Below are 23,402 nucleotides of genomic sequence, written 5' to 3' on the forward strand. Positions count from 1 at the left end.
ACAGATACTGTCATAGTTCTGAGGCTGTAAAGTCCAATGTTAGGTGCCCTGAGATGTCTGGTGAGGCTCCACTTCCTGGTTTGTGGACATCTCACTAGGGGCTCACTGATTGAAATTTGAAAACTAAACTTTGAATAATAAGATCACATTTAAGATTTAAAACATTAATTTGAAAACCTAGAGCTATCAAACTTTTGGAAGAAATACAGAGTATCTTCACAACCTTGAGGTAGCCAAGATTTATTTGACACAAAAAACACTGGCCATAAAAGAAAAAAAATGTTAAATTGGGTGTCATGCGGGAGACCCTGCTCGCTGCGCCATTTGTCGTGCAGGGAGGCCTGCGGGGTCTCTGCTCCCGCTCCCCATACAAGAACGCAGGATATGGTGAGGCCAAAAAGGAACACCCACGGAGCCATAGGTAGGGGAGCCATACCACTATATTCTCTCTGGCGGCACTATACTCTCAATGGAGGCTGGATTCACACTGTCCGCAAACCGCCATCCACACTTGACAGCCCAGCCGCCATCTTCTTGCTAGCCCCATTCTTTTCTCTCTCCTTCTCTCTCTCTCTGCTAGCGTAGCCACGGCAGTTATATTAGTGGCCAATGGCTCACTGGTTACAGCTGACGGCCAACTAGCCACAGCTGATGGCCATGCAATCACAATTGATGGCCATTTACTACCTGAGCCAGCACCTGTCTATGTGAGGCCGAGAGCCTGGAAACTACTTTCGGGGGCTCCGCCCCCACACTCCACCCCTACAGGCTCTCACCTCACAATCTACGCGACAAGCATCTTCCGCGAGGGGCCCTGTGCGAGGAGCCTGGGGGTGAATGCAACATCCTGGACATAGCCAGGCTCTCTGGGCACAGTCAGGATGTCTCAGGGCACCACCAGTACTTCTAGGCACAGCCAGACTTCCTGGGCTTCTTAGGGTACCACCTGTTTTCCCGGACACAGCCAGGGTTTCTCAGGGCACCACCAGTACTTCTGGGCATGGCCAGACTTCCTGGACTTCTTAGGGTACCACCTGTCTTCCCGGACACAGCCAGGGTTTCTCAGGGCACCACCAGTGCTTCTGGGCATGGCCAGACTTCCTGGACTTCTTCGGGTACCACTAGTTTCCCCGGGCACAGCTAGGATTTCTCAGGGCACTGCCACTCTCTGTGGGCACAGCCACACTTCCTGGACACAGCCAGGGTATCTTCAGGGCTCAGCCAGACTTCCTGGACTCAGCCAGGGCTCTCAGGGCACTGCCACTCTCTCTGTGCCTCTCAGGGTACCCTGCTGGAACAACAGCGACTCACAATCAAGGTGCTTACATATCCTCAATGGCGGCCAGTCAAGAGACAAAAGCAAATATCCCCCAGTTCCACTAACAACAGTTCCCAAACAGTCAAGCGGTCCATTAAATTAGGGATGGAAGGCAATTCCCCATAGTACATAGTCATTTCTCCAGGGCTGTCCTGGGGTGAAGGACGACCTTGACCTCACCCTTATCTCCCACGGAGGACTCAGCAAGCGTTACCTCCTGGGACTATAAGTCCTGCATCCGGGCTGCCCGAGCAGGAACTTCCCCGGCCCACAGGGCTGCAACGACCTTCGCTTTCTCCGGCCTGTGCTGGTGGGAGAACCGTCCACATCCTCCCACCCCTCCACAGGGGTCCAGCTCTCCGGCAGCTGCTCCTCCTGGTCTTCCTGAGACTGAGTGTTCATATACACAAACTGCTCCACCACTCTTGGGAGAGCCTTGGCCGGCACCATACCCTGCTCGCTGCGCCATTTGTCGTGCGGGAGACCCTGCTCGCTGCGCCATTTGTCGTGCAGGGAGGCCTGCGGGGTCTCTGCTCCCGCTCCCCATACAAGAACGCAGGATATGGTGAGGCCAAAAAGGAACACCCACGGAGCCATAGTTAGGGGAGCCATACCACTATATTCTCGCTGGCGGCACTATACTCTCAATGGAGGCTGGATTCACACTGTCCGCAAACCGCCATCCACACTTGACAGCCCAGCCGCCATCTTCTTGCTAGCCCCATTCTTTTCTCTCTCCTTCTCTCTCTCTCTGCTAGCGTAGCCACGGCAGTTATATTAGTGGCCAATGGCTCACTGGTTACAGCTGACGGCCAACTAGCCACAGCTGATGGCCATGCAATCACAATTGATGGCCATTTACTACCTGAGCCAGCACCTGTCTATGTGAGGCCGAGAGCCTGGAAACTACTTTCGGGGGCTCTGCCCCCACATTGGGGTCCACCAAAATTAAAATTTTCTGCTTCTTAAAAGATACTATTTTACTACGTGTAATTTAATTGGGGGGTAAGAATAAGAAACAGGTTAAGGTTCATTTTTCCCCCATATGAATATCTAGCTCTTTGATTAAAAAAAACCACACCTTTTATTTCCCCCATTGGATTTACTTGGCTGAATCATGTATAGGGTCTCTTTTTGGACTTGCTATCCTGCTTCATTTATTCGCCTATCCTTATACCAGCATCACACTATCTTGATGACTGAAGTTTTATAGTGAGCCTTGAAATCAGGTAGTCGAAAGTCTTCCAACTTTGTTCTTCATTTTCAAAATTGTTTTGGCTATTTTAGGTCATTTGTGTGTCGATATTAATTTTAGAATCAGCCTATTTCTTCAAAAGAAGCTGCTTATATTTGATACAAATTATGTTAAATCCATAGATTAATTTAGGTAGGTGGACATCTTAAACATATTGAGTCTTCCAATTTATGAACATACATTTGCTTAGGGCTACTTTAATTTTGCAATTATCAGTATATAGGTCTCAAATTCCTTTCATTAGATTTACCCTTGGGCACTTGATTTTGGCTAATATTTTGATGCTATTGTAAATGGTTATTTGTTTTTGGAATTTCATTTTCCAGTTACTGATTGCTAGTATATTGAAACATAATTGATTTTTCTATATTGACCTTGTATTCTGAAACTTTGTTAAAATCACTTATTAGTTCTGGCAATTTTAAAATAGACTCTTACAGAGTTTTTAAAAAGTGCTTTATTGAGGTAATTCACATACCATTCAATTCACCCATTTAAAGGAAAGTCTTATATTCACAGAACTGTGCAATCATCCCCACAATCCAATTCTAAAACATTTTCATCACCCCAAAGACACTGTGTCCATTAGCAGTCACTCCCAATCCCCCTCCTACCTCTACCTCCCAGTTATCTATACAACCACCAGTCTACTTTCTGTCTCTATGAGTTTGCCTATTCTGAACATTTCATATAAATGGAATGATACAATATATGATCTTTTGTGATTGGCTTCTTTCACTTAGTAATTATTTTTTGAGGTTCATATATGTTCTGACATATATCGTTCATTTTTATGGCTGAATAATATTCCAATATATAGATGCAACACATTTTATTTATCCATTCATCAGTTGATGGACATTTGGGTTGTTTCTACTTTTGCCTATTATGAATAATGCCGCTGTGAATATTCGTGTACACGTTTTTGTGTGGAGATGTTTTCACTTCCTTTGGGTATACACTGAAGTATGAATTGCTGAGCCGTATAGTAAGTCTGTGTTTTATCTGTTGAGGAACTACCAGACTATTATGTACTCTCCTCTCCTCTATTTGCGCTCTTATGTGTTACTTTCGTATATGCTTTGATCTTCATAGTACATTGCTATCTTTTTGTTTTGGGTTATTTTGCTTTAAAAGTCAGTAGTCTTTTAAAGAAAAACCTATAATTTTAAAAAGCCTTTTATACCTGCCAGGTATTTACTTATTCTAGTGTTCATTTCTTTCTGAAGATCTAGTTCAATCTTGCACCATTTCCTTTCAGTGTAAAGACTTTCTTTTGGCATTTGCCGCTGCACCATGTAGCTATCTGCTCGAGACGATCTTAAAGTCAAAAGAGCCAATGTTTGGACTGTCGAGAAGTCTTACTTTGCCCTGCTTTTTGAAGGATATTTTCAGTGGACATGGAATTCTGATGTTTTTTGTTGTTGTTGTTGTTATTCCCAGCACTTGAAAGATAATCTGTTGTCTTCTGGCCTCCAGTGTTTCTGGTGATAATTCAGACACCACTTGAATTGTTCCCCTGCATGTGTCTTTTTACTTGGGCTATTTTGAAAGTATGCTCTTAATCTTTGTTTTTCAGCAATGATTATGAAGTGCCTAAATATGGTTTATTTGTATTTGTCTGGCTTGGGTTTTACTCAACTTCTTGCATCTGTGGGCTTGATGCCTGCAATATTGTGATTTATGAGAAATATATAGTTGGTCATTCAGATCACTAAAAGATATTTCTCATATCTATTTGGTCTTCGTCAGGGTTCTTGACACACAATTGCCCTAATCATTGGAATTTCCTGAGTGGTCAGAGCAAGGACAGCGTCTTTTGTCGTAATACTTGGTTTCTTGTCCTCAGCCCCTGAAATCCCTTGGGAGCCATAAAGGCAAAATAGGTGTCTTGTTATTCATGACAAGCCCTGTTCACAACTGGAGTTATGTTAATGGATGACTTTTGGAATGCACCTAAGGATGGGGGCTTGTTGCCATGGGAACCAACCTTGAATTGGATGGAACTTTCAGTCCTACTGAATCCCACCTCCTGATTTCTGAGGAGGAAAGAGGGGCTGGAGGTTGAATCAGTCACCAGTGGCAGTGACTTAATCAATCATGCCTGTGTAATAAAGCCTCTCTAAAAACCCAAAAGGAGAGCATTTGGAGAATTTCTGGGAGTGAACATGTGAGGTGCTGGGAGAATGGCATGCTTAGAGAGGGCATGAACGCTCTGCATCCTTTCCCTATATCATACCTTGCCCTATGCATCTCTTCCCTCTGGCTGTTCCTGAGTTGTAGTCTTTTATAATAAACTGCTGATCTAGTAAGTAAAATGTTTGTGAGTTCTATGAATCGCTCTAGTAAATTAATTGAACCCAAAGAGTGGGTTGTTGGAACCTCCAATCTATAGTGAGTTAGTCGGAAGTATAGGTGATAACCTTGGTGTCTGAAATTTGGGGAGGCAGTTTTGTAGGACTGAACCCCTTAACCTGAGGGATGTGATGCTATCTCCAGATATAGTGTCAGAATTGATAGTGTCAGAATTGAGTTGAATTGTAGGACACCAAACTGATGTTTGAGAATTACTTGGTGATATGTGGGAACGCTACCTGTCCCCCAAACACACACTCATTGGAATTGGTGACCAGAACCTTTAATGCTTTAATCATTTTGGAAAGTTTATGGCCATTATCTCTTCACATATTTCTTCTGCTCTATTCTTTCTCTCTTTTCCTTCTGGATTCCAATTATATGTTTGTTAGACACTTTCATATTCTCTCTCAGATCCCATTTGCTCAACTTTCTCTTTCCATTTCACTCCTTTTGTTTCTGTTTGGATACTTTCTACTGATCTGTCTTCATATTCATTGATTATTTCCTATGCTGTGTAACGAATTTTTCATTTTCTTTTTTTTCTTTTTGAATTTTTCATTTCTAATTTTGTATATTTCATTTCTAGCACATCTGTTTGATTCTTTTTTGTTTCCATGTCTCTGCTTAAATTTCCCATTTATTCACACATTTTATCAATCTTTTCCATTACATCTTTTACTATCTTCGTCATAGCTATTTCAGTGTTCTTGTTTGATATTTCCAACATCTGGACCATCTTTAGGTCTTCTTCTATTGACAGATTCCTCTGTTGACCATGGATCACGTTTCATGCTTTTTCATATGACTTGTTATCTTTGGTTGTATGCTAAACATTTTATATTAAAGAACATAGAAATAAAAATAAATACTATTTCTATCAGGCTGTTAGAGTGGAGGCTGACTTAAATGGATCTGAAATTGAGCAGTGTTTGGACTTTGTTGTAGACTTCCTTTGATTCCGTTCACCATTGGCTTCAAATTATTTGAAGACAGGAGCAGTACCATCCTTTCATCAGGGATTACATCATTGGGTCTCTTGCTTTTCAAGTGGGTTGTATCCTTCTGTTTTAAAGCTAAGGTTGCTTCTTAGAATTCAATTAACTACTGCTTTCCAGGCCTTCATGACTGCAGCAACTGTCCACTGTGCCCTGACGCAGGCCAGGGGCTGTGCGTGGCCGGGCATGTGAAGATGTCCTGATCACCATGCGAGATCCCAATCCTTAATCTCCTGTAATCATTTTAGCAATTAGCTAATGTCTCTGAGACCTTGAGTCACCAGTTCCTGATGATTCAGAGTCTATCTGCGTCCATTGAGTTTCCTCAAACGGCTTTGCTGTCTGGCCTCGGTCCCTTGTGCCAGCATTCGCCTGTCTCTTTCCGCAAGGCAAAAGGAGTGACGTCCAGTAGATCCAGAGCATCATGCCTTCCTTTGCCTCCAGAGTCGGGCACCGTGGCTTTGGCTGTGGTCACTCGTCCCTATTTCTCAGCCCCTAACCTTAGAATTCATGTATGCTCATTAGAACCAGAGGGACGGCTGGACCCTAAAACAAGACTTCAGAAACAGGGGCTCAGGGCAAGGGAGGCACTGAGAAGATGGTCTTTGTTAGGGCATGTTCCAGGGCTCGTGGTCCTCACACCCCTCTATAAGCATTCACTGGCAGCCAGGCCCATGCTGGGCAGTTGTCCATCACTTATCTCCTCAGCTCCTCCCGACAGTCCTGGGAGGAAGGTGGCTGTGAATCAGGAAGAAGCTGCCAAGAGAGATGGGTGGCTCGCCCTTGGTCCCACAGCTGGTAGGAGGCTGAGCCAAGACAGCAGGGAGGTTGTCCCATCCCACACTGAAGAGCAAAGCTGCAGCGGCTGCTGCTTCATGGTAGATGTCATCACATGGGCTGCCCTGGGGAAGAGGTTCTTCTGCTGAGCCTGGGCCTCATCTCAAGGCTTAGAAAAGACATTGAGAGATAGGCTAGCAGGGCCAGGAAGGAGACTTCTCTGTGGGGAAGGCCCGGGATGCAGGCAGCTCTGTTGTGGGAGCTGTTTCTTCCCCAGGCCACCGCTGTGGGGATCAGGCTCCTCAGGGCTCCGACCCAGAGCGGGTTTTCTGGGAGGACTCCATGGCCAGTGCATTGGGGATTCTCCCATGGGGCGGCCTTTTGTGGAGGCTCCACTGCCCACGCTAGGAAACCCCACTGTCCACAGCTGGTGCCCCCAAATCCATCTCAGTGCTCCTTTCTATAGGGTCAGCAGTTTCTTTGCCTATGGGTCTTGCCCACTTAAAATTATATGGAGATACTAAGTTGGTAGCATCTCCCTGTGAACAAAGTGTTCAGACCGTTTGTGAGCCAGGAAGCCTCGGCCCCTGTGGAAGGCAGAAGGTGGAGAAGGAGGGAAGTTGTTCCTGAGTTATCTATTCTGTGGGGGTGAGGCACGGTGGGGGGAGCTGAGAAGAGGCGGTATTCAGAGAAAGGAGCTAAAGCTTGGCAACTGAGCAAGGTACCAACCCAGGCTTTACACTGAATGAGGAGTGGATTAAAACGAACACTTTTGAGTTCTTACCCTGTGCCTGGTGTCACGCTGAGCACTTAGAAATGGTTATTTCCCTCCCTCCCTTTCTTCCATCCATCCAGTCATACATTCTTTCATTTAACTAACATGTTTAACATAAACACGTTTAAGATTAACCTACATGTTTACCTGTTCAGACAATGCTACAGCACATAAAGGAAAAGCTGTAGCTAACACTAGTCTAGCACTCAGGGGTGACCAAGCACTGTTAACAATTTAGTATTTTTTCTATGATTATGAATGAATAGAATTCACACAAAAAATTTTTGTTTTTGTAAAAAAAGCCATACCTTACTCTCCATGTCATTCTTCAACCTGCTTTTCCACCTTACTGAAGAGCATCAACAGTTTGCAACCAGCTGGATCTCTAAGGTGTAGCTAGACTCAGATGGGGATGGGCAGAGTGGATTGTTTGAGATCCTTAGGAAGGGTAGGAAAAGGGTCAAGAAAGCAGGATTGGGGGCACCAAGTCTGGTCTCTGTCAACCCAGGAGAGTGACAGACCTACCTGAATTGGACAGTGGTCCTGCCTGGTAGGTGCTAGTCACCTTGGGGTCCTCTTCTTGGGTTGCCACACCAGTTACTTTCCTCTGAGAGGTCAATGCAGCCAGATGCCAGGGTGTTCTGAGCCTCTCAGGGTGAGCCATTGAGCTAGATGCCAGTGCTCTAAATGTGAGATGGAGTTGAGGGAGGCGTTGCTTTGCAAGCACACCTGCAGAGGGCCAGAAGGTTTCAGTGTGTGGGAACAGCATGTGAGTCACCATGATGGGACCTTCCAAGGACGCCATTTGTTCCCTAGCTACATTAATGGAAGTACAGTATTTAGAACGAAAGAGAGGACTGTCTCACCAGCCTCTGCACTGGGCAGACATCATCTGGAGTAATGGACTCATCTCTGGTCTATGCTTTATGAGGGGCAGGGCAGAATGACTTGGTAAGAGAAGGGTCTGTACCCTCTGGCCTGAGGGTGGATCGAGGACCATGAAGATCTGTAGCCTGAATGAGGGAGCTTTGTGCAGAGCATGTGAAGACGTTGTAGTTAAGTTCATGGGTGCTGGGGTCAGGTAAAATGTACTACTACTGACAGGGTGACCAAGTTACTCATCTTCTCTGAGCCACAATTTCCTTAGCTTGAAAAGGAAACATTTTTATTATTGGATAATCATTCGTATTATTGCAGTGGTTTTCAAAGAGTGGACTACAGATCCCTTTCAGGGAGTCTGTGAGGTTAAATTTATTTATTTTTATTTATTTTTTTAAAGATTTTATTGGGGAAGGAGAACAGGACTTTATTGGGGAACAGTGTGTAGTTCCAGGACTTTTTTCCAAGTCAAGTTGTTGTCCTTTCAATTTTAGTTGTAGAGGGCACAGCTCAGCTCCAGGTCCAGTTGCCTGTTGCTAGTTGCAGGGGGCGCTGCCCACCATCCCTTGCGGGAGTCACCGGCAACCTTTTAGTTGAGAGGACGCGCTCCACCAACTGAGCCATCTGGGAGCTCAGCGGCAGCTCAGCTCAAGGTGCCATGTTCAATCTTAGTTGCAGGGGGCACTGCCCACCATCCCTTGCGGGACTCAAGGAGTTGAACCGGCAACCTTGTGGTTGAGAGCCCACTGGCCCATGTTGGAATTGAACCGGCAGCCTTCGGAGTTAGGAGCACAGAGCTCCAACCGCCTGAGCCACCGGGCCGGCCCTAAATTTATTTTTATAATAACAGAAGACGTGTCTTTTTTACAATGTTGACATATGCACATTTTTAAAAAGCAATGGCAGACTGGATAAGAAAAGAAAGATCCAACTATGTACTGTTTACAGGAGACACACTTTAGATTCAAAGATAAAACAGGTTGAAAGTAAAATAATATAAAAATATATCATGCATGGGCCGGCCCGGTGGCTCAGGCGGTTAGAGCTCCGTGCTCCTAACTCCGAAGGCTGCTGGTTTGATTCCCACATGGGCCAGTGGGCTCTCAACCACAAGGTTGCCAGTTCGATTCCTCGACTCCCACAAGGGATGGTGGGCTGTGCCCCCTGTGACTAGAAAACGGCAACTGGACCTGGAGCTGAGCTGCGCCCTCCACAACTAAGACTGAAAGGACAACAACTTGAAGCTGAACGGCACCCTCCACAACTAAGATTGAAAGGACAACAACTTGACTTGGAAAAAAAAGTCCTGGAAGTACACACTGTTCCCCAATAAAAAGTCCTGTTCCCCTTCCCCAGTAAAATCTAAAATAATATATATATATATATGTCATGCAAACAGTGAACATAAGAAAGCTGGAGTGGCTATACTAACTTCAGACAAATAGATTAAAAAAAAACTAGAGATAAAGAAGGATATTCTATAATCATGAGAGAGTAAATCCACCAGGAAAATATAACAATTATAAACCTATATGCACCTAAATAACAGAGCCTCAAAATACATGAAGGAAAAGCTGACAGGATTGAAGGGAGAAATAGACACTTCAACAATAATAGTTGGTGACGTCAATATCCTAGTTTCAATAATGGGTAGAAAATTGAAGTAGAGGATCAGTAAGGAAATAGAAGACTTGAACATCATTATAAACAAACTAGACCTAACAGATATCTGTAGAGTATTCTACCCAACAACAGCAGAATACACATTCTTCTCAGGTGCACATGGAACATTCTCCAGGATAGACCACTTGCTAGACTATAAAACAAGTCTTAACGAATTTAAAAGACTGGAAATAATACAAAGTGTGTTCTCTGGCCACAAGACAGTGAGATGAGAAATTAATAAAAAAAGGAAATTTGGAAAATTCACAAATATGTGGAAAGTAGATGACACTCTCAAATAACAAATGGGTCAAAAAGGAAATCACAAGGACAAATAGAAAATACTTTGAAATGAATGAAAATGAAGACACAGCATACCAAAACTTATGGGAGGCAGCTAAAGCACGACTTAGAGGAAAATGTATAGCTCTAAATTCCTATATTAAAAAATAAGAAAGCTTTCACATCAATAACATGACCTTCTACCTTAAAATACCAGAGAAAGAAGAGCAAACTAAACTCAAAGCAAGCAGAATGAGACAATAATGAAGATTAGAGTGACTTACCAAGTCATTCTGCCCTGCCCCGTCATAGAATAGAGAGTACAGAAACAGAGGATAGAAAAACAATAGAAAACAAAAGAACCAAAATTGAGATACTTGAAAATGTCAATAAAATTGACAGGATTTTAGCTAGATTGACCAAGTGAAAAAGAGAGAAGATTCAAATTACAGTCCAGTACCACTTAATGACAGGGATACATTCTAAGAAATGTGTCATTGGACAATTTTGTGTTTGTGCAAACATCATAGAGTATACTTACACAAACTTAGATGATGTATACTACTACTGTAATTATGTGCTATATACTTTTATGCACCTACAGTGCAGGAGGTGATTATAATGGAATGAGATGAACAGCTGTATGACTCAAATTAGATAACTTAGACAAAATGGAAAACTTCCTAGAAAGATACAAATTATTAAAATGGAGTAAAGAAGAAACAGAATATCTGAAGAGACCTATAGTAAGTGAAGAGATTGAATTAGTGATTAAAAACAAACAAAACTACCTACAAAGAGACCAGACCCAGAAGTTTTCATCAATGAATTCTACCAAACATTTGAAAAATAATTAATACCAATTCTTCATAAACTTTTTCAAAATCAGAAGTGGAGACAACAGTTCCCAACTCATTCCGTGGGGCCAACATTATTCTGATACCAAAAGCAGACAAAGATATTACAAGAAAAGGAAACTACAGACCAATACCTCTTATAAAGTAGACAAAAAACAAAAATCCTAGCAAACTGATTCCACAAACATACTTAAAAAATTTACAGGCCATGACCAAGTGGTATTTATCCCAGGAATGCAAAGTTGGTTTAATATCAGAAAATCAGATAATGTAATATACCATATCAGTAGAATTAAGGGGAAAAAAACACAGTATCATCTCAATAGATATAAAAAAAATTTGACAAATACACATGTTCATGTTAAAAATATTTAACAAAGTAGGAATAGAGCTAACTTTCTTAACCTCATAAAAGACATCCACAAAAAAACACAGCTAACCTCATACTTAAAGGCAAGAGATTGAATGCTTTGCTCCTAAGATCAGAGACAGGACATGGATGTTTACTCTCACCACTTCTATTCAACATTGTACTACAAGTCCTAGTCAGAACAATTAGATAAGAAAAGGAAATAAAAGGCATCCAAACTGGAAAAGAAGTAAAGCTGTCTCTATTTGCAGATGACATGATCTTGTACTCGTACATAGAAAATCCTAATAAATTCACTAAAAATTTTATTAGAAAAAAATAAAACAGTTGATTAGGTTACACAATACAAGATTGATATATTAATATTAAAAATAATTGTATTTCTATACACTTGCAATGAACAATCTGAAAAAGAAATTAAAACAATTTCATTTATATTAGCATCAAAAAAAATAAAATACTTAGGAATAAGTTTTAATAAAAGAAGGGCAACATTTATGTTCTGAAAATAATATGCCATTGTTGAAAGAAATTAAAGAAGACCTACATAATAGAAAGAAATCTCATTTTCATGGATCAGAAAACTTACTACTATTGCCAAGATGGCAATACTCTCCAAATTGATCTACAGATTCAAGGCAATCCCTATCAAAATCTCAGCTAGTTTCTCTGCACAAATTGATAAGCTTATTCTAAAATTCATGTAGAAATATAAGAGACCCAGGATAGCCAAGATAACATTGAAAAAGACCAAAGTTGGAAGACTCATGCTTCCTGATTTCAAAACGGTACAAAGCTACAGTAATCAAGACTGTGGTACTGTAAAGATCGACATATAGACTGAAGGAATAGAATAGAAAGTACAGAAATAAACCCTCATAATTATGGTTAATTGATTTCTGACAAAGGTTCCAAGACCACTTACTGGTTATTCATATTTTGATATTCACCAGAACCTTTCTCAAAAATAAGTGAAATGGACTTGTCACTTTAAAGAAAACAACTTGACATAGTTCCATATTTGCATATCAGTGAACATAATACATCACATACACAAAATAAAGGATGAAAAAGGCAGAAAATGAAGGCAGAAAAAACATTTGATACAATCCAGCATCCTTTATGATAAAAACTCTCAGCAAAGTGGGAACAGAGGGAACATACCTCAATACAATACAGGCCATATATGACAATCCCACAGCTAACATCATACTCAACAGGGAAAAGCTAAAAGCATTTTCCTTAATATCAGGAACAAGACAAGGATGCCCAATTCCACCACTTCTATTCAATGTAGTATCGGAAGTTCTCGCCACAGCAGTCAGACAAGCAAAATAAATAAAAGTCATCCAAATTGGAAAGGAAGAAGTGAAACTGTCATTATTGGCAGATGACATACTATACAAGGTGTGATCACAAAATACAGTGAATGTTTAAATAAAATGTATTACAGAAAAAGACACATTGCTCAAAATACTCCCCCTCACTTGAAACACACTTATCCCATCATTCTTGCCACTTTCTAAAGCAGCTCTGGAAGTCTTCTTTCCTGAGTCTTTACTTCGTACTCTATCATGACAATGCTCCATGTCACACACCGCTTCCGGTACGGCAATTTCTGTCAAATAAAAACATTTCGGTGTGTCCTCATCCACCTTATTCACCGGATCTGGTACCGTGCAACCTCTGGCTCTTCCCCAAGGTCAAAATGACCATGGAAGGAAAACGTTTTGAATTGATTCAGTGCTGTATGTTAATTATATCTCAATAAACCTGAAAGAAGAAAAAAAAACTAACTCTGCAAACACCTTAATCTTAGACAGATAGCATCCAGAACTGTGAGAAAAATAAATTTCTGTTGTTTAAATTAATATATGTACTCGTATTTGTCCTTTCATTGGATATCATTACCCTGCTCAAACTTTCAATGGCTTTCTATGACTTTAGAATGAAATGCAAGCTCTTTGGCTGGCCTGTGAGGCCCTACAAGATCTGACCCTGGCTGACCTCATTTCTTGCCACTCTCCCCTCGGTTCACTCCTCTGGCCACGTTATCCTTCATGCTACACCAGATTGCTGCTACCTCAGGGCCTTTGCACTTGCAGTTGTCTCTGCCTAGACTCTTCTCCCAGTCCATCCCATGTTTCACTCCTTGTTCATTCAACTTCTTGCCCAGTGTTACCTCCTGAGATTGGCCTTCCCTGTCCACCTCATCTTAAATAGCAGTCCAAGTCTCCCTCCATTTCCTTATCTTGATTTTGTTTTCCTTCAGGGTACTTATCACCTCCTGCTATTATGTTAATGTTCTGTATGTGTATTTGTTTATGATCTGTCTCCCCCACTACAATGTGAGCTCCATAAGGGCAGGTCTGCCTTACTCATAGATGAATCTCAAGGGCCTGAAATAGTGCCCTCAACACAGGGGGAGCTGTGTGGTGTTGTTAATGCCTGTTGCATAACACCTGGGAGTTCCCACTAGGCTGTAAATTCCTTGAAGCTAGGGTTGTATTTTATTAAACACCTCCACCTTTATGGAGGAATGGAGATAATGATTCCTGCCTGTGGACCTCATGGGTTTGTTTTTAAAGCTCTAACAAGCTAATAGGCTGGAATGTCCTTTGAGAAGGAACAAAAAGCAGGACAAATGCTGGAGGTTGTTCTTATTTGCCTTCTTCATAAAGGATATTTGGCTCCCTGCAGACTGCAGGCTCAGAGGAGCCAGGCTTTGCTTCCAGGTTCAGTCCCCCCTGCCTGGAGTCTCATTTGGATGCCAGCGGCGGCCATCCCCTCTCTCAATACCCTAGGAGCTGTTAGTGGGAATGTTTTAATGCCCAGCTGCTGCCAGGCCAGACAGGACCCTGGGTACCGCAAACCCCACCTGGGAGGGCAAACGGAAGGTAAGTCCAGAGGAGAAGATGAGTGGCAGCTCTCCTGCTCCTCCTGTCCCTGGTGGGTAGCCTGGCAAGGAGTGACAGCGCCCTTTCTGTTTGAGTTGACCGGGCCACTTAATAATCTTTTCATTGAGTCTGAACTTCAAGAAGCTTTTCAGGAGCAAGAAAGCTGGACCAAGCCTGGGGCAGCTCAGTGTGTATGTGGAGGGTATGTGTCCACCCTGCTTCTCTTGATCCCGAAAGTTAGATTAGAATTATAGGTTAGGCTAAACCTAATTTAGACTAAAGTTAGTTAATGTAGTTGAGACATTCTCCCCAAAGGCAATCTGTTGTAGAAGAATGGGACCTGGGTTTGGAACTAGCCCCAGCTGAATTTGAATTTGAACCACCCCTCCCCCACCCGCCATACTGTGCCCGGCCAAAGGGAATTTTACAACCCGAGTTAGCACCAGACGTACTATGTGGTACTAACCTCTTTAAATGTATATCTCTCAGGTAGGGAAAATGCATGGAATCTCTACTCCATCAGTAGAAGTAAGCGTATCTAAGAGCTTCTTCCTCCAGTTCCAGATACCTAGCAGAAGGGATGTGAAAAGAGGAAGGCTCCGTTGAGGTCCCAGCCCTGGGCCTTCCAGCATCCGTCCGAGAACACGCGATCGACACTTACTGAACATCTCTGACAACCTCTGTTTAAGGAAGGGATCCTTGTCATCTTGTTACTCTTGAGGAGACTTCCTTTTTCCCCTATGACGAGTCCGGCACACTGTCAGTCCTAGGATTTCTGTGTATGTGACAGGCATTGTTGGTTCATTAGTCATCTTTCAGCATGTGCATTGTGCAGACACAATCCACTAGGCACAGGGATACAGTGGTGAATGCAACCAGACCTGGCTTCCACTCTTGGGGGAAGGCGTTAGTCAAAACTCACACAAACACGGTGAAATCCCGCTTGTGGGAAGTGCTGAGAAGGAGAGGTCTGTAATTGAAGAGGTCCTGCTGGAGTGAGGAGGATGTCGTGGGTTTGCTGAGATATGAACTTGGCCGGAGGTGTAAGGGCAGTGGCTGAAGCTCAGAGAACCGGAAAGAGGGAGATACAACACAAGGCTGACTTGGGCGTAGCTGGACAATTCAGGTGCCATGGGCCATGGTAAAGTACCCCTGGGGCAGGGTGAAGACATTTAACTGTTTCCAGCAGAGGATGACATCATCACGTGTCATTTGAAAAGATAACTGACTGCTGTTTGGAGAGCAGGTGGGAGGGGACAGAGGGTTGGCTGTGCTGGGAGTGTGTGTGGCACCTTGGAGTGGAGAGACACCTTCAAGAAATGCTAAGGAGGCAAAGCAGGTAGTTTGGTGGTGCATTGGATGGTGTGAGAGAAGCTCCTGGGAAGGCTGGCTTCACGGAGGTGCAGCCTGTGCATTAGCATGTGGCCCCACACTCAGGGGGCGTCATACCTAGTTTAACACTCTTCTGTCACTGTCTTGAAATTCTTAATAATGTTTGAACAAGGGACTCTGCATTTTCACTTTCACTGAGCCCTGCAAATAAGGTAGCGGGACCTGCCCTTGGGACTGGAGCTGGGGATCTCAGCCCCCAACCCCCAGTTCCAGGCAGTCTGAATTAACTTGTCTGGAGCAGGTGGCGTAGGTCCAGACCCAGAGGGCTCACTGCCCAGAGCCATCAAGCTGGGACCAAGCCAGAGCTTTAGCCATAGGAGTCCTGGCCCTGAAAGGAACCAGCAGAAACCAGAACCAGTCCCGATCCCATTCTGGACCTCTCTTTTGTTCTCTAAGAAACAAAGGACATGTAAGCTATGATACCTAGACTCCTTTCTGGCGCCCACATTCAACATTTATTATTCTCGCGTCTTTGTTTCAGTTCCTGGCGGCCTGGCGTGCCATAGGAGACAGGCAGAACTGCTATGATATGTATATGCGGGCTCACAGGGGCTCTTACTTGTCTTCTGCCACTTGCCTGATTTTCCACCGTTAGAGAGCAATGCACCTTGACATCAAAATGCAAATACTTCTGGGAGCAGTGATATCTGTGGCTCTTTATAGCTAAAATTTTAATGGCATGATCTTCACTAGCAGGGTGTGGGGAGACTTGTTAAGAAAGGACAGACCTGCCCCCGTCGCAGTTTGGCCCAGGGTGGGACAGCATAAGCCCCGGGGTAGGCTAGAGGCGCCATGACTGCTGGGACTGTGTTTACTAGCCTGGAGGACACCTGACCCTCTTTCCAGAAGCTGTGCTGTGTTTCCATTGGCCCCAAAGCTTGCAGACGTTTCTGTTCTCATTTCCAAGCGGTTTGCTCAGTATTTGGCATCTTGTTTAAGACAGCGTGGTTTCTTTAGGACTAACACTCTGGACTTCTCATCTAGGCCATTGGACAATGATTTTGGGGTGTGATGGGTGTGTGGGCTGGGGCGCATGGAAAACTCTCGCTGACGTGTTCTTGTGCTCCTGGCCCAGGCCCCTGGTTCATGCAAACTGGGGTGACTAGGAAGTGGACCTTGAGCTCTTTGGTTTTGGGTATAGAGGACCAATTCTAGCTTGATCTTCTGGGAATGGCCATTGGTTCCTACCCTGCGGCCCCCAGACTCCTGGGCTGTTTTGTGGGCAGCAACCACATAACAGCTACTGCCTACTGCATAGCCACCAAGTACTGAGCTTATTTTCACAGACGCTTCCTGAACAATTCAACAATTAGACTCCTGAGGCTAAGCTATGGAGGGAGTCAGGCTCTTTCCTGGATCTCTGCTGCTCTGTCTGTCTTTCTCTGCTTCTCTGTCTTTCTCCATCTCTGTCTCTATCTGTCTCTATAATGTTTGAACAAGGGACTCAGGAGTCGTCCTGCATCCCTCCACTGCCACATTCTGCTTGAGGCATTCTCTGTGTCGTGCCGGGTTCAGGAGGAGAAACGGACTCTGTGGGGAGCGGCAGGATGCTGGAGGCGTGTGACACCAAAAGACTGCTGTGCCATTTTTGGAAAATACACAATCTCTACGTCTGTCTGTCTTTATCTCTTTCTTTGTCTCTGTCTCTCACAATGCTCGCCTTTGGAACCCAGGACCACGCTGGGAGGCAGGCCTGGGACCCACATGTAGGTGTTCTGACCCACAGCCCCAGCTAGGGTCCCAGCTGGGATGGATTGCCGTCTGTGAGAGATCAATCAATCCTTCAGACGCCCTAAGATGGTCCCAACTCCCCACCTTCATGTTGCTCCGATTCATGTTGAATGGAGCAGATGTGAGCTGTCCCTGCCAAGCCTTGCCCGAATCATCATTTCATGAGCAAAATGTTGTTGTTTTAAAATACTACATTTGGGACAATTTGTTTTGCAGCCGTAGTAACTGGAGCATGTGGATATTGTCACCATCCTTACTCGTTAGTTAACGGAGGCACAGAGAAGCTGGTGATGTGTCTCAAGGTAAACACTGTTAGTACGTGGCAGCATAAAGATTTAAACCCAGGGCTGCCTGGCTCCGCTGTGCAATGCTGATTTTGGGCTGTGCGTCTACCTAAGGTGAACCCACAGGAGGCCAGTTCATTGAATCCTCTGCCATCCTTGCACTTTAAGGCGGCTCCAAAGGCAGGAAGAAGGAGACTGCAGGGGAGCTGGGGCTTCCGGATCATCCATTCTGGAGAGAGCAAAGGGAATGTCCATTCTCTAGCACCCCCTTCTGTTTCATACAGACATGTGCGCGCGCGCACACCCCTCCTTTCCATGTCAGTTAACACTGATCCACCCTGTCATTTCTAACCTCTATGTAGGTGTTCACCAGGTGTGCGTACAGTCCAGTCTTGTTCTACTCATCCTTTTTCACTGTTACCAGCCATGCTTAACATCTGTACACCTCTCTGCACTTTTGCCCAGTTGTTTCCTTAAGTTACATCACTAGAAGGGTTAATTGCTGCGTCAAAGGGTATCCAGGTTTTTACTTGGCTTTGGATACATCTTGTCCAGTTTCCTCCTAAGGAGGCTATTCCAAAATACATTGCCGTCAGTTAACATTGTTTGAGAGCATTGGAGCCTCCCAATGCATTTATTTCCCTTTTTCATTTTCGCCAGTCTGATAGGCGAACAGTGATATGTCACATGTTGGAGTCACTTTCCCCACAGAGTGTTCGCTTTTCCTGTACAGTCCACACTCATTCTGTCTGCTAGTGTTTATTGAGTACCTGCTATGTGCCTGAGCCTCGCTGGTGCTGAGGCTGCTTCAGCCGACAATCCGTTTCGTGCTCGCTTCTCCACTGTGTGTGTGTGTTTGCTGCCCAGACTTAGAGAACGAATGACAGGAGGGGAGAGTTGTGAGGGACCTTAGAGATTGTCTCTCGTTAAGAAAGGAAACTCCTTAAAGTTTCCTTAGAGGCCAGGCAGGCGTGGGGCTTGCCAGTAGTCACACAGGGTGGCGCGGTCCTGGTAGAATTGTACCTCCGAATTCAGGCAGCGATTTGATTTTCTTACCCAGCTCAGGGGCACTGGTTGGTCCAGTTCAACTCTGGACTCGCCGCCTTTCGGTACCATGATTCAGGGAACCCCACTGCGTACCCAGTAGGTACGTAGAAAATACGCAGTGAATGAATGTTTGTGTCTAACAGCACAGGAAATAGTACATTTTGTCCAAATGTACTCAACATCCCAGGAAGCCAGGTAAACTTCTGTTGGTTGCCTATCTGAGAAGAAATGCCTTTTCTTTTTGAATAATAATAATACAAAAACAAAAAACAATGAGTGAGCTGTTGGAATTGGTGGAGGAGGAGAAATGGCCTGCCTGGGGCTTGGGACAACATTTGTGTTTGGAGCTGTCAGGCCCCTGGAATTTCCCTTCGGTTCCTTCTTCGTCCTGCCAGAGATGGACTGATAGAAACGGGGCCAGAGTGGCGGGTGGAAGAAGAGCGCTTTGTTTTCTTTGTGTGTCCTGTGAAGTCTAGGCTGACCTCTCGAACGATTCCAGGGGACCGTCTCCTCTCACCTCCCTTATCCTCTTTCCTCAGCCCACACCCCCTTTCCCTCTACTTCACTAAAACATCTTTCCAGCTTTTATCTCCAGAACCTTTTTAATGCTGCTCATGCCTTTCCACATATCAGGAAGTGGCTGGATCTGTGGAAAGCCTGGAGTTGTGGTCTGGTTTCACTTCTGATGGCAGTGGGACCTTGGGCAAGTCACCTGTCCTTGCCATGTGGCCCCGGGCGCCGCCCTATTCAGGCTCGCTCCACTCTCAACAGCCTCTTTTCCATTTACCTCTTGTCCCCTTCCAATTCATGCACCACCCACCCTGTGCCAAGGCTTATCCCAGCTCTCCTTCAGTTAAAACCCCCAACGCTTCCTGGCATTTTGCAAGAGAGGGCAAAGTTCCCACCATGGCTTCCAGATTCCCTGTTTTCGTTTCTCTCACGCGTCTCTCCTGCCATGCAGGCCTTCTTTAACTAGCTGTGTGGCCTTGGGCCTGTCCCCCACCCCGACCCCAAACCTCAGTTTCCTCTGTTATGAAATAGACATCTCTGTTATGAGAATCCCAATCATTCTGCTTGTTAGGAGGATAACAACCACTTTTAAGTGACTGTCTATTCCTCTAGGCCCTACTTCTCCCAAAGAAGTCAGAAATTCCGAAGATCCTGATTCTCAGTAATCCTTTTCTGCAAAAGGACAGCCTGCTTTTATTCCACTGTCTGCTATTCCTGAAACAATGCTTTTCTTTCTAGTTATGTCTTGTTATGCTTTAACCTAGGCCAACAGTGTCTATAAATGGAGAATGCGTTTATTTATGCCAGTTTCTTCATAGGAGTTGTGTTGTCACATCCATTGTCAATGACATGTTTTTGGAATTAGAAACATAATGCTTTATCTCTGTCATTACTTCCTCTCAGTAAGAATGGGACACATGTATGAACAACTTGCTTTCTCACAAAGAGCCCTCCTTCAACCTTATTTCCACAGAAATATTGTTCCAGGAAGCATGGTTCTGCCCCTTGGGGATTAATTTGCTGAGGGATATTCATGGATAATCAATCAGTCATTTTCTCAATATATTTTATTGATAGGTATGTGTGAGAGGATAGATGACGGGTAAATATATACAGGACTATGATATAGGAGACTAATTTAGACACAACTGAATGGGGGAGACTGAGCACACTCGTGTTACAAGTGAAGTCTGCAGTCACGAGCAGACACCACACACGCGCAGTTTGTCCAATTGAATTGAAAAGACATCTCTTGCCTGGACTCCCGTGAGTCTCCTAATGCCGGTGTCTCCTTTCCCATCTTCCCTGTGGCCACCAGGGGTCTCATGCTAAAGCACATGACTGCGTATGTTTATAGTCCTTCCTCATGCCTCACCTTCCCCACCACTGTCTCCCAAACTTCAGGCATTCTACTACCACCTTGTGATTTTTGTTGTATCAGACTTTCTCCTTGCTGAAATAAAAAAGATTGAAGTAGAACTGCAAAATAACTAATTTCCTCACCATATTATTATCAATACTAAATCCACATCTTGAGTATCATCAGAGAAGGTATTCCACGCTGCATTTGGGGGAACATTTTTACAGAATAAAATCCATTCTTGGCATGGCCTACAAGATCTTTCAGCACCAATAAGTATTTATTAACTAGCAGCAAGAGCCGAGCACTAAACACTTACCCCAGCAACATGGAATAATCAGTCCCCAGAATGCCATGTACACCCTGGAATGCCTCTGAAAATGCCTTTTCTCTTTGCTTCCTGGAGAACTTGTTCTTGGACTTCAAACTCTAGCTGCCTTTTTTTTGTGACACTGTCCCTCAAGTGCTCCCTGGCCATTGCATTAGCATTTAACATCATCACACTGCAGACATGTGTTTGTCTTCCCGGCTAGAGGTGCAGGGTGTGGGCGCATGTTTCACTTCTTGAGAGAAGTCTGCAAGGGGACCCCACAGTAAATAGCATCTCGCCCCTGCCTGGCTTCTGCACACATTGAGAAATAAAATGAGAGGAAACGGGGATAAAACTATTCACTTTTTTTTCTAGACGAAGGCTAAATGAGAACTTAGCTTTTGCAAGAGACCAGATAGTCCTACTAAGTGAATCCGGGATTTGGCCCAGGACAGGCAGACCTCCCAAAATGGGCTGGAAGAGCCCAGCCCTGGAGAAGTGGCCCAGGAAACCTGTTTGTTGCAGGCAGCTCTCTTCCAGGAGAGAGAGGGGCAGACTGGGCTCTACAGACGCAGTGTTTTCTTTCCTGAATTTACCAATCAGGGTGCTCAGGGAAAACCTCTCCTTATCTGGCCGTGGCGTGGGGGTGGGGCAGATGTGTTTTACCCCTTAGAATTAAGCTTTCAGGCAGCATAGATCATAAAATTCCAGAAAACCAGAGGGATGAGAGCTCAGAGAGCTCAGAGATTAGCTATCCTCTCATTTTACGTATGGAGAAACAGAAGCGAGAGAGAAGGTCAAGGTCATGTAATTGTCACCTGAGTGGTCTGTAACTTCAATCTGTCATTTGTGTGACAGATACTATGAATATTGTTAAAAACAAGACAACAGGCCTCAAATGGTGTCACTTATGCTAAGCTCCACATTGCCAAACTGAGATGTAACTTCATTATAGTTTCAGCTCTCCCAGAGATGGAATCTTAAACCACTTAGGAATCACCTGATCAGCGCTAGTTAAGTGATCTGCCTGATAAACGCCTACAGGGAGAGTAACCTTGCAATAACCAATCCACTCTTTTTGCCGACTCTAACTTCCTTGCTCCTGCTCCCTTCTGCCTATAAGACTTTCATTTTGTACAGCTCCTCTGAGCTGCCTTCTAGCTGCAAGACTGCATGCTGCTCGATTCATGTATGATTGAATGAGGCCAATAAGATCTTAAAAATTTACTTGAATTTTACCTTTTTTTTTTTTTTTTAACAGTATTATGACACAAATCCCAAGGGCAAGAAAAAGACAACTCTTATCTCTGGCCCCTGCACAATGCTGCGGGAATTCCCAGGCCTGTCCTGGAATGCTTTCTCAACTAGAACCCTGGGACCAGGACTGCCAAAGGGTCTGCCCCCAGGGTGTCTTGGCACAGAACAGGTCCTTGGCTAATTCAATGGTACACAATTAAAAGAGGGAGAAGTGAAATGTCAGGAAGAAATATGCATTTAATGAATTTCGAAGAACTGTTCATTTTTGAATCCTCACTTTTTTTCTTCTGCCTTAATTCTTGGCCACTGTAAATTACTCAAAAACAACAACAATAACAACAACAATTTTTAGAATAGAAAAGAAGCTAGGAGTCAGAGAAGCGGTCTTTAACATTTAATCTTCCTTTGGCACCATGTGGAATTTTAATTTTGAAGCATGGTAAGGAGGAAGAAGTGGCTTTGGGCCTCAGATGATCAGAATCGCCTTAAAATGAATACAGAATTTTTTTCCCTTGAGATCTTCTAAAGCTACCTAAAGACTGAAGACCTCTCTCCGTGCTGATTAGAACAGAATGTATTTCTAATTCCTCATGAATGGGAATATGAACAAAAGCATTCCAAAGCAAGCACTTACTTGAATTCACTGATAAATCCACCACATAAACTCCTGGGATTAAAAAAAAACAAAAACAAAAACAAAAAACCCCAAAAACAAACAAACGAAAAAAAACACACACAAAAAAACCCCGCTGAAATTAACCTGATATTTGGGAAATATCAGTTAAATGCTTTTATAACTTCATCACCAACTACGCAGGGGAAAACACTGCTGTTCAAGCCTCCCATTGCCTGAGAGTCTGGAGTTTCTAAACCAAGAAAGGAAGAAACCACGCGGGTTATTTACGAGCTCCTTCCCTCCTGCAGTTTTAAGCCGCTGTGAAATAAGCCTGTGTGTTACCGCTCAGAGGCCAATGCTGGGCGAGTTAACCTGGCTCTGCGGGGGTCGGCGCTGCAGACCTCCTGCGCCCCCCAGAGGATTCCTGTGGTGGTGCAGCCCACCACCCGCGGCAGAAAAGCGGGCCACTG

This window comes from Rhinolophus sinicus, chromosome 5, assembly GCF_057876585.1.
Source record: "Rhinolophus sinicus isolate RSI-liver-muscle chromosome 5, RSI-T2T, whole genome shotgun sequence".
NCBI classification, from domain to species: Eukaryota; Metazoa; Chordata; class Mammalia; order Chiroptera; family Rhinolophidae; genus Rhinolophus; species Rhinolophus sinicus.